Below are 12704 nucleotides of genomic sequence, written 5' to 3'. Positions count from 1 at the left end.
CAGTCCAATTGTGATAGTGGCCAAAAAGGACGGCAACAACCGCTTCTGCGTTGATTTCCGCAAGGTAAACGCTATTGCCAAGTTGGCGAGATCATTTGGGTAGGATCACAGCCGCCCTTCACTCTCTAAGGGCAGCCCAGCTAACAGTTATTACTGCTGCTTTATCCCTGAGTATAACTCAGTGGTTAACTCTTTAGTTGACCTAACCAAAAAGAGTGCCCCAAATTTAATTAAGTGGTTAGCTGAGTGTCAGGGGACGTTTGATACTATTAAGTGTAAACTTTGCCAGGTCTCCACCCTTATCACACCTGATTTCACCAAGAGATTCATCCTCCACACCGATGCGTTGGGCATGAGTTTGGGTGGTCCTGTCCCAAAAGGTAGACAGGGTAGAACACCCGATACTGTATCTTAGTAAAAAGGTGCTCCCTCGGGAGCACAACTACTCCGTAGTCAACAAGGAGTGTTTGGCCATTAAATGGGCTACTCACTCTTTACAATATTACCTGCTGGGACATTCATTTGATCTTGTTACAGACCATTCCCTGCTCAAGTGGTTAAGCACAATGAAGGACAGCAATGCCTGGATAACTCAGTGGTATCTGGCGTAGCAACCCTTCATGTACTGTGCGGGGAAAGACCATCAAAATGCAGATTATTTTTCCCGGGAGAGGGGAGTAATGGGAAAGATAGATTCAGCTGAGTGTTCCTTCGGCTCCACTCTAGGTGGTGGGATATTTCATAGAAATACAATGAATGGTTGTAAATATGACTCCCGACTTGTGAGGGCGCTAAGCAGCGAGAACAGTTCCTTGGACAGGCTGGTCTGACAGTTCTTTCCCAGAGTTCAAGGGAAGTCGGCCAGCTAGGAAGGGGGCGAGACTCCGTCACAATAACACATTGACCCAGAAGGGAAACAACATGGCAGCTGCAGATTGGTAAGGCGGTTGCACACGTTTACCAAGGGGTCTTGTGTGGCAGCATAAAGGGGACGGAGAATCATAATCTGTTCCTTTGCATTTGATTTTGCATTTAAACTGAGAAGGAGTGTGAGAGACTCTGTGAAAAGAAAGCAGTATCGTGAGTGTTTTTTGTTTTTTGTCTGTGTGTAGTCGTCTTGTTTGTAACACTCCCCATTTCTTTATTATTATTATTATTATTATTATTTTTTTTTTTTTTTTTTTTTTTTTTTTTGTAATCCAAAAACACTTTTTTTTTCCCCACACACAAAAAAAACCAACTGTCCTTTTTTTTTTTTCAAAAAACTGCGGTCCCTGTTCTGGTCTCCGAATGGAGGCGTGGGTTCAAATCCCATGCTAACACTACGTGTCACAAAGATGGCTGGAGTGGGGGACATCAGAACAGAAACAGGAAATAAACAAAAAGAGAGGTTGAGTTTGGTGGAGCTGAGCGAATGGTCTCGCTCAGCATTTAATGAATGAACAGACAGAAAATAAAAGGTTGTAAGACAAACAAAAACACAGGACACGGCACATTCGCCAAAACAAAAAGACAAACAAAAACGAAGTATACAGACAAAACACGGTGAGCAGATATTTAACTACTATTATTATTATTATTATCACAATTATTACCTCCATCTCCAATCCCGTTCTCCACTCACCGAACACACAACCCCGAGTGGGTGAAAACATGCTGCTTTTATGTAGCTGTACTGAGACTCGATTGTTAATCAATCATTCAATTGGAGTCGCGGTACAACTGCACGTGAATTAATAAAGTGCAATTCCCCGTGCTCACATATTATTACGTTTTACTTGCACGTGCAATCCTCGTGCCTAAATACACATATACATTTTAAACACTCGTGTTACACAGACCTGTTTATATCCTGTGTACCACTGACTATACACCAACATTAACACACAACATATAATGGAAAATACACAAAGGGGCGGGCACTTTGCCACACACCTTTATTGAATTTTGTTGGATTTTAATTATCTTTATTAGTTATCAGTTTACTCAGACTACCAGGAGACATTGTTCGCCCTCATTTATATCTTACATGGCTATAGTTCTTGTACGTGTAGCCAGAGCTCCAGCGATTATGTGAAGAATTACAGCAGCATGTTGCAGTGTTTCGGATTGGTCTTTAGGAGCATCCCCCTATATTTGCATCATTGTATCACACTGTACAGGCAGTTAGCTTCGAATTACATTTTCTCTTTTATCTTTAAACCATTTGTGGCTGTCCAGTTACTACAACACAGCTTACAACATTTGTTTTGGTTAATTAAAATGTGTTCCAGGCCTGGTTCATCTATATCACGTGATTATTTCACAACATATTTTGTGCATCAATTTTAAATGCAAAAGAACCCCATTTTCCAAAATATACTTTAAAATGCAACAATGAAAAAAATGAAAAAATGAAAAAATGCCAAGGCTTTGTATTACTTGTGGTATTATGTTACGTGCACACAAAAATTAGAACTATTACAATCATGTTGACTCTTGTTTCACTTTTCAGTTTCGTGTCTGGATGATTTTGTCAGAGCACGGCATCAGTGGGTTCGCTTTAAATTAAGTGCAAACAGTACCGTGCTCACTTCTGCCTCAGCAGATCAGAATAAAGTCAGAAGCTATTCCTTGAGATTTCCGTGTACACAATGGAGTAAGTAAACAATATTTATGATTGATAGATGTAACATTATTATTATTATTATTATTATTATTATTATTATTATTATTATTATTATTATTAATTTCTTAGCAGACACCCTCATACAATTGTTACAAGTTATCACAATATCCTGCAGTATATGTTTATTTTCGTGCTTAAACTTTATAGGTCATATCTATGGAAAAATTATTAAAGGCCAGTGGTTAATTTGTGCAGAGCCCTGGCAACATCTTCCGTTATGAAAGTTAAAAATGCCATAAAATGTTTTGTTTGCAAATGCATTTTCTTAAAATTTTCAACACAGTTTTATCCATTTTGCAAGTTCTTCCATGCACTAAACAGAGACAGTCCGCTGTCAGGGACACTTAATTTAAGATTTCAGCTGTGTGCCACAAAAGATGAACTGGCTTTGAAAGAAGGACGTTTTTATACACAAATAAGCTTACTTTATTTGAAAAAGTCTTCAACGATACAAGCAAATTTCTACACTAGTTAATTTGATTGCATGAGTCATACACAACAAGCTTCAATATGAAACCTGAACATGTTTAAGAGGTGAATAAGTTTTGAATGAAAAAAAATATTGTAGCCTACTTCACTAAAGTGAAAACTGGCTTCTGTTATTTTTAAATAACACTGCTTCTAATTATTACTACTGCTTAATAACAGGAACATCAGTCGTCCATGCATTTTGTATTTTTGCAATCTACAGAAACTGCTGGTCCTATTGCATTCACAGTGCTGATAAAGTTATATCTAGCTAGATATTACCGCAGTGCGTACTGTGGGTCTAACCAATGTTTGTGAAGGGTGTGGTGTATCCTTTTTTTAAAATTTTTTTAAAATGTAAAATTGAATTTCAATGTAGGCCTTCTGGAGTCATCTGAAAGCCTTTCCAGTTTTTATTTCATTTTAAAACGTTTAAATGCCAAACCACATTTTGCATGAGCTGATAAAATAATTAACTACTGTGTTGCTTTTCAAAAAAACAAAACAATGTGTGGCAAGTATAGTCAATCATTTTCTGAGAACTGCAGAACACTTACAACAGAAATAAAAAACTTACATAAAACTAAAACTATTGTTACTGTACATTACTCAAAGACTAGCTTGCAGATGAATATTTTTCTCATGTTGTTGTGTAATTCCAAGTTGTACATTTCTTCACCTACCGGCAGAATGACAATGTTATGTATGAGGCTGTACACCTTGTTTAACCAAAGGTTTCTTTATTATTTTTTTCTTAACAGTCACAATACAGCAAATACGCTGTCTCGTTTTACACACTGCCTGATGTTTCACCGCACTGTCGTAAAAGTAACGTAAACAGGTGCATAAGTAAACATTGCAAACACAACATTTCTTTCCCCTTTGCCATTCTTTGATGGAACTCAAGGGTGAAAGTCTGTAATAAAGTCAGTGAAGTGATGAGGCTGTGTCTCATCAGCCTCTGAGGTGCATACATGCCTTGACACTAGGAAGCCGACTCTCGATAGTGGCCTCAGCTGCAGTTGCAAAATCCCAGAGTTCCCCAGCCAATGTGTCTTGATCCTGTGTGAGGCTGCGACTCTAACTAATCTACTGATGTGGCATTTAGAACCACCTTGAAGAATGTAGGTAGTCGGTCCAACTTCCTTTAGAATTTGTAATGGCCTAGATAACTGGGTACACAGCTTGTGTCCTGCCCGAGGACGTTTAATTCTGACCCACTGGAGTGCCACAAAATAGACATCCTTTGCCTTTGTCTGCTAAGTATTTTTTGAAAGTATGAGAAATAAATTGAGGTCCACTGTTTGTAACTATAGTCTCTAGCAGTCTGTGAATAGGAGGGCTTTGCAGGGGAGACGTCAGACCAGAAATAGACTCCAAACACTGATGAATGGCGGTGAATCTGTGACGCTGTATATATGCAGCTGTACCGAGACTCGATTGCTAATCAATCATTGAATTGGAGTCTCGGTACAACTGCATATAAACAGCATGTTTTCACTCACTCTGGATTGTGTGTTCGTGAGTGGAGAACGGGAGAGAGAAGGAGATACTATATTAACAATTGTTATTTCATGCTGGAAGCTCCAGCACGGTACTTGTTGGGTTCATCCACATTCGTTTTGTTTGTCTGTTTGTTTGATCAATGCGCCCTTTGTTTTGTGTGTTTTGTTTAAATCTTCTTGTTTGTGATTTATTATTATTATTTACACTTGTGCACGTAACCCATATTTATATCCTATGTATTTTATACATAAACACCAACATTAACACGCTACATACAACATAAAACACTTATAAACATAAAGGGGTGGGACACTCCGCCACACAGCCCCAATTGAGCAAAAAGGGTTTCCAGTGTCTCTAAGTTGTAATCAAGTTGTAATAAGTGCTGTGGGGAAAAACTCAGGTCATTTCGAATGTAAATCATATGCAACCTGAATTTTCTGCCGTGGTCCTGAGGGCCAAGCCACTGGTTGGAGTGGGGCAGACTGTGATCTCAACAAACAAGCCTCACAGTTCTTTACAAGCAGCTCAATTTGGCTATCAATCCCAGGTCACCATACTATGTCCCTGCAATGGTGTCCAATTCCATGGAGTATGTTTCTTAACCAGAACTCATAATGGAACAGTAATGTTAGCATATGCTGGTACAAAACAGAGATAATAATTTGTTATTCCCAGAAAACTGTGATATATTTTGTGGATCCGGGAGTTGCAAGATGGCTTCAGTGTTGGAATGTAGGGGTTTAACACCCTGACTGGATATTTGATACCCTACAAAATGAATTTCCTGAGCCTGGAACTGCCACTTATCTTCATTCAGAGTGAGGTTGTATTCCTGAAAATGCTACAGTACTTGTACAAGTTTGGCATCGTGGTCACACAGAGACATGTCATGTACAATTATGTCATCAAGATATATGGCCAGGCAAGGGATACCAGCTAAAACTCTGCATATTATCTTCTGAAAACAACTGGACGCAGAGGTGAGCCCAAACAGATGCTTTTAAAACGAAACACTCTCTTGTGTGTCACAAATGCTGTCAGGTTACCTCTTTCCTCTGAAATAGAGATCTCTAGGTAATCTTGTAGGTCAAACTTGCTGAAAACCACAGACCCATGGAACTCTGCTGCCAATTCCTCATTTGTGGGTAGAGGGTAACGGTCAAGAATGATGGCCTTATTCACTGCTCTAAGGTCCACACACGGCCTAATGCCCTCTGACTTCTTGGATGCAATGACTAGGTTGGAGACCCAAGGACAAGAATCAGTTGGTTTGATTATATCTTCCTTTAACAAACGGTCCAGTTCGTCAGCAACTGTAGCTTTTATTGCCAATGGAAGGTTGCATCACAGCTCACACAGAGCGATCCACCGTTGGTGCATGAGCAAATTTTTTACAGAAACCAAGCCCATAAAACACACTAGAAAACTGAGCCTTCCAATTAGGTGTAACATTGTTGATTTCTAAAGCACTGCCATCGCAAACTCTGAATTCTAGTGCTCAGAATAAATCTAAACCCATTAAGTGAATCATGCTTTGCAACAAATAATGTAAAAGCTGGTAGCTTATGGTCTGTGCATTAGACAGAAAGGGTGACTGCCTTTAATTTCAAATGCAGAAGAGCCATAACCAGTCAGAGAATTCGCTGTTGACTTCAGGGCATGATGGGCAAAGTGAGGACAGTAAGTGGTAAAATTTAGCAATGAAACTTTAGATCTTGTATCCACAATAAGGGGAACCACAATATTGCCCAGCAAACAGTCACAAACCTTGAAGTTATTCCCCTTGCCATTAACTGTGACATTGCTTGCCTTTAGCTTGGCACTCTGACGCCCCCTCTCTGTGACATGTGGAACCACAATTCCTGCATCTCTCTGTGCTTGTGTCTTGAGGAGCAATGGTAGCCTGAACGTGGTGCACATCGGACTGAATCAGGCCTGTCTGAGCAAGCTTTAGCTTCTGCCATTGCCACTTCAACCCGACAGGCGAGTTTGATTGTCCTGTCCAGTTTAAGAGAATCTTGTTCAAGGAGTAAATGCTCCCATATTTTAAGATTGCATGTCTTTTCAATAAATTGTTCCCTAATCATTTCATTGCATAAAGTCCCGAACTTACAATTAGCTGCTAACTCCCGCAACATAGACATAAATTGTTTCACTGACTCACCCTCATGCTGTGTGCGCTGATAGAATCGAAAGCACTCCACCAAAGCTGTTGTGTCTTGGTCCGAAATGAGCAGCGAGTACATTTCCAGCTGTATTGTATGTATCTGCTGGATCCAGAGTAGCAAAAACACATTGCCCCTCCACTCCCAAGGAGTGCAACAGAATGGCCTGCTTATGAGCATCCAGTACATCTTCCAGTCCGGCAGCCAGAAGGGACGTGGAGAATTAATCCAGCCATCTAGTCCAGGGAACCGGGGGGTTGACAAGTAGAGCAAGAAAAATGGATGGAGGTGACACCATAAATTCTGCCATTCTCTGTACACCTTGTTTAACCAAAGGTTTCTTTATTATTTATTCTTAACAGTCACAATACAGCAAATGCGCTGTCTCGTTTTACACATCTGAATTCATCAAACACACTGTCTGATGTTTCACCACACTGTCGTAAAAGGAATGTAAACGGGTGCATAACTAAACAATGCAAACACAACAGACAGTAACTGACATTCCTCTGTGCTGCATTTGAAAGTTTAACACTATTGTTCAATTTGGTAACGTCCTCTATCATACCAAGTTCTGCCAGAATTCAAACCGGTTGTATCAAGGTCTGCTGCTAATGAAAACAAACTCATTCCCAGTGACACAATTGAGTTCAATATTGTTCCATGCAAAATCACTAATAAAGACATGGTTTATAGGTAATGTAATGTCATTCTGCCATAACTTTATTCCATTGAACCTAAACCTATTTTTTTATGTTTTACAGTTCAAACCAAGAAAATGCCTGAAAACTAAACTGTTACAGCTGGAGTGTCACTTTACATGGGGTTTTAGAAAGGAAGATACAGACCTCAATGATTTAAAAGAAAGACTGGAATAATTGAATATTGGCAAGGACAAGGTGATCGGACGTGCATACAACCAACTGTCTCACGTGAAGCACCTGGAAGATTTTAACAAAGAAGCAGAAAAATACCTAGAGAAAGCTGAAGAACTTGCAAAGACTATCAATAAATATGAATTTGAAGAGCTGATTATTGTTACATATGGACATTTTGCCTGGTTGTACTATTACATGGGTGAGCTCACCAAAGCTGAGAGCTACCTGGAGATGCTGGAAGACATTTTCAAGAAGTTCCCCACAGCTTCCCGCTACAGTGTCCTCCTTCCTGTGGTGTATGGGAAAAAGGGATTTTCCTATTTGAGGTTCTCCAGGATATATTACACTATGTTACACAATTTTTGTTCCTGGGTAGTAAGTGTTATTTCCTAATTGCTTATGCCTCAAAAGTATAGAAAATGGTTATTATTCCCCACAAATTTTGCTTTTGTGACCAGGACAGTGATATTTCAAAATATCACTATTTCCAATGGGAAAACGGGCAAATGTGTGTCTTTTCGTTCACATAAAGTCAGAAAAAAAACATATGAATCCAAATTAACATGCTATATTATATTTATATATTTAGAAGTGAGTAGTTTTTCGAGATTTACGATTATACTGTATTTACAGTATAATCGTAAATCTCGAAAAACTACTCACTTCTAAATCTTTTGTAGTCATTTTTGTATTACTTTAGTATAAATACATGTTAATTTGGATTCATATTTTGTTTTTTTCTGACTTTATGTGAACGAAAAGACATAAAAGCTCCCGTTTTCTCATTGGAAATAGTGATATTTTGAAATTTACCTGTCCTGGTCACAAAAGCAAAGTATGTGGGGAATAATAGTCATTTTCTATACTTTTGAGGCGTAAGCAATTAGGAAATAACACTTACTACCCAGGAACAAAAACTGTGTTATATAGTGTAATGACTTGTCTTAGACTTTGTCATTAAAGTCTAGCCTATATGTTGAGTGTTTCATTTAAAAAAAAAAATAGATAGTAGGGTTATAAATGCTTTTTATTAATTGTTATGTATCAAATTTACCTACACATTTATTATACATTATAAGTACATAATACTGGACACATTTTGTAGTTGGAATCTGTTCCCTTGGAATACAAAAGTTAGTAAACTTATTTTTTTAACAAATGTATATTTAACTATAGTATATATATTTATTGCATTTATAAAGTGCTTTTTATACAAAAATTATCGCAAAGCACTGTACAGTACATAACAGAAAAAAAACACAATACATTTGTATAGCAAGTCACACATACAACTAACAAGTCAGACCATTTCAATGACGGTATACACATAATACAAATGCAGCAATTTTAAAGTTAAATTAAAACCCACTAAGATAAGAAAGACATTTTATAAAAGTGTGTTTTTAGTCTTGACTTGAAAACTGTAACGGTCCCAGCTTCCCTGACAAATGAAGGCAGAGCATTCCATAATTTAGGAGCTCTACTAGAAAAAGCCCTCTCACCCGTGTTGCTTTTCTTGACCCTGGGAATAACCAGCAGCCCCACATCCTGAGATCTCAGAGTGTGGTTTGGAAGATACACGGTCAATAAATCTTGCAAATAACTAGGTGCTAATCCATTCAGGACCTTGTAAGCAAAATCTTAAAATCAGTTATATACTGCACATGGAGCTAATGTAAAGAGGCCAAAATAGGGGTAATATTTTCACTTTTCCTGGTTTTAGTCAGAATTTTAACGACGGTATTCTGAACAAGCTGCAAGCGGGATACCACACGTTTTGGGACACCAGAAATAAGTGTATTACAATAATCAATTGTAGATGAAACAAAGGCATGCATTAGTCTCTCAGCATCAGATTCAGAAATCATTGGTCTAAGTTTGGCTTTATTTCTCAAATGGTAAAAAGATACTTTAGTAACTTCCCTAATATGAGTCTCAAATGATAGATCAGGATCAAAGATGACCCTCAAACTCTTAATTTCTAGTTTAAGTTTTGATGAGAGACTGCAAGGGTTGCGCTCATGTAATCCCACATTTCCTTTTAGTTGGTTCTGTGATCCCACTAGCATAACCTCTGTTTTATCTGAATTCAGCATGAGAATATTCTGTGACATCCAATGCTTGATGTCTGTAAGGCAAGTAGCTAATAAGGCCTAGGCAGAAGAAATTCCTGGTTTTAGGGATAATATAGCTGGGTATCATTAGCACAGCAATGTACAATATCCAAGTATACAGTGTAATGTATACAGTAAAGAATACAAAAATGTATTTCATTAGATCCAGTTTGATCTTTTCTGCACAGTGTGAAATAATCTGGTCGATTTTGCATTGAGCGAATAGCAAAGGCAATGCTGTTTTTGATTCCCATATGCAGTTCATTCAACCACATTATTACATACATTATGACTCGCTATGCATCTGAAATCTGATGCAGAGAGTTGCAAGAATGAATTGCAATCACTGATACTAACATAAAGAACACCACTGTCATCCTTATAAAATCTCACTCTGGTATACTTTGGTAAAATCATAGCATGTATAGCAAGTAAAAGCATTGCTCAGTGCCCAATTAGAGTGATAATATACAGTGCATTGTTACCTTGACACAAAAGAGGCTAGACTGTCCATTAAAAAGTGCACTCAGTTCTCCCTTTGATCTCAAAATTGTATCATCAAGCAGACTTTTCATTTTGGCAAAGACAAATGTAATTTGGTTCAAATATGTTTGGTCCTATGTTTTAGATTATTATAGAGCAATTTCCTGACTAAAATTAAATGCTTAGCTATTAACTAACAGTTTAATATCTGGAAATTGGATCTGAGAACATCTGTGTTATCTGAATGCACTGCCGTTATAGATTATGTCGTAAAATGAGATGAGATTAAGAGCTTTATAAACAGAAATTAAGATGATATCATCTCTTTTATATTGTGGTTAAGACGCTGACTTGTAGGTGTGGTCGCTGGTTCTCGCGCAGCTTCCGCCATGTTACAAGTTCTTATTTATCAGCTCTATAGCAACTCTTTCAAAATTGACTGATCGCTGTCAAATGCTTTTTTGAAATACTTTTAAAATTCAGTTTATTCAGAAAGGCAACTCCTCCAATAATAATAATAATAATAATAATAATAATAATAATAATAATAATAATAATAATAATAATAATAATAAAACATATTAACAATCAACAAGTTAACATGATACAGGTATGACATTTGGCGTAACATGGTTTGGTGCTCGACTTCACTTATATTTATGAATGTTTTCAAATGGCATCACTAGGCAATTCTGACTGAACTTTTTTGCAGGTAATTTCTTGGTAATCCTGGAATGCCTCCTATAATTATAACCTTTTATAGATAATGAATATTCACACATTTTTCATTCATACAACATTCATAATTCAGTGATGTTATTCTGAGAAGTAATAATTTATCACATTTGTATTTATAATCTTATACAGATTAAAAACAGTAATACAAAAAAAAAAAAAAAAAAAAAACATTTTGATTAATTAATACAATTTGATTAATTAATAGTATTGGTAGCATCACATTTAAGTTTTATGCCGACCTTCTTATTAGAACAATTACATTATTAGTTCACTCTTCAACTTCAATGTGATGTAACAAATGCTGCGGAATGGTTAACAGAAAACAAACTGAACTGTCATCTAATTTAGAAGCATAAACAACGTGTGGTATAACTGTAAACAAGAAATATAATTTTTGTTTTACTGACAGCCCAGTCTCCTGCATGCACCGCTAACAATACACCACTAGGTGGTGGTCTAGTATAATAATGACTTTAAAAGTCACCATTGTATAGTAGAAGATTTTAGAATGATTTTTATTGGGGGGTGAAGGAGGGGGGTATCTGTTAACAGCGGTAGCATGCTTTGTTCAACAACATTTTGATTAGATCTTCCTTAATATGTGACATACTGGTTCTATCTGCTGGCAGGTATCTTGAAAACCCCATGCCACCTGGTCTGAATGCCAACTCCACTTCGTTGCATTCAGTTTCATTCAATAAGGGCTGCAAAGTGATCTCAATACTATACATCGCGTTCGCAGCCACTGTCCAGGCGGGAAGAGAAAAAAAAAAAAAAAAACTAGGAAGCCTAAATAATAATATACTGTACAAGCGAAAATGCTGTGTGTGTACTGTATATACCGTCTGGAAGTTCGAAGTAGAGGGATAACTTCTTTTTTTTTATTTTTGGCGATCCTGCCTTTCAAACGCTGTATATTTAGTAAAAGTCAAGAACGGACAACGAAGTATCTTTTCACAAATGTAATTTAAAAGTGAAAACCGTCAGATTGACTGCTTTAGCACCTGTGTGTTATTTTTTTAGTAAGTGTGGAAAACATTTGTTTCCTTATAACGTACTGCTTTGTGTGTGTGTGTGTGTGTGTCTCTCTCTCTCTCTCTCTCTCTCTCTCTCTCTCTCTCTATATATATATATATAATGAATTAAAATAAAGAACATTTGTCTTTAATCATTTGTAGCCTAGATTATGTGTGTAAAACCAGATAATTACATTATTCGTTTGTGCATGCTTGTATTTTTTGTATGTAGGATGCGTGTGCTTTGTAGTTATGCTTAGCTACCTAAACCTTCCGCTCTAATTCTACTTCAGATTAGGGGGCGGGCTTTTCCTCCATTTTCTACTGTCCAGTGACGTCACGCAGATGTTGACTGCTATTGGTCGAGAGCACACGCGCCAGTAAGCGGCCCTTCAAAAATTCAAAAACTTTGCCGAGGGGGGCGTCACATTGGCTCTGACACTCCCGGGTTTGGGGGTGGGAAATGGGCAGGGACTTATTCTCCTCATAACGCAACAGCGAATCCTACTGGCCAGACACCAAGCATATTCCCTGTGGATAAAAAGCAGGGCTGATCTCTGTATGTAGCCCACTCACTTCTGCTCTGGATTTCTCAGCATAAAAGCAATTCTGGCTTTAGGCTTTCACACCCTCAGAACTTCTGTGCTATGTGGGGACAAAGTGCT

The sequence above is a fragment of the Polyodon spathula genome, chromosome 13 (assembly GCF_017654505.1).
Source record: "Polyodon spathula isolate WHYD16114869_AA chromosome 13, ASM1765450v1, whole genome shotgun sequence".
Classification (NCBI taxonomy): Eukaryota; Metazoa; Chordata; class Actinopteri; order Acipenseriformes; family Polyodontidae; genus Polyodon; species Polyodon spathula.
This window is presented reverse-complemented; position numbering follows the sequence as displayed.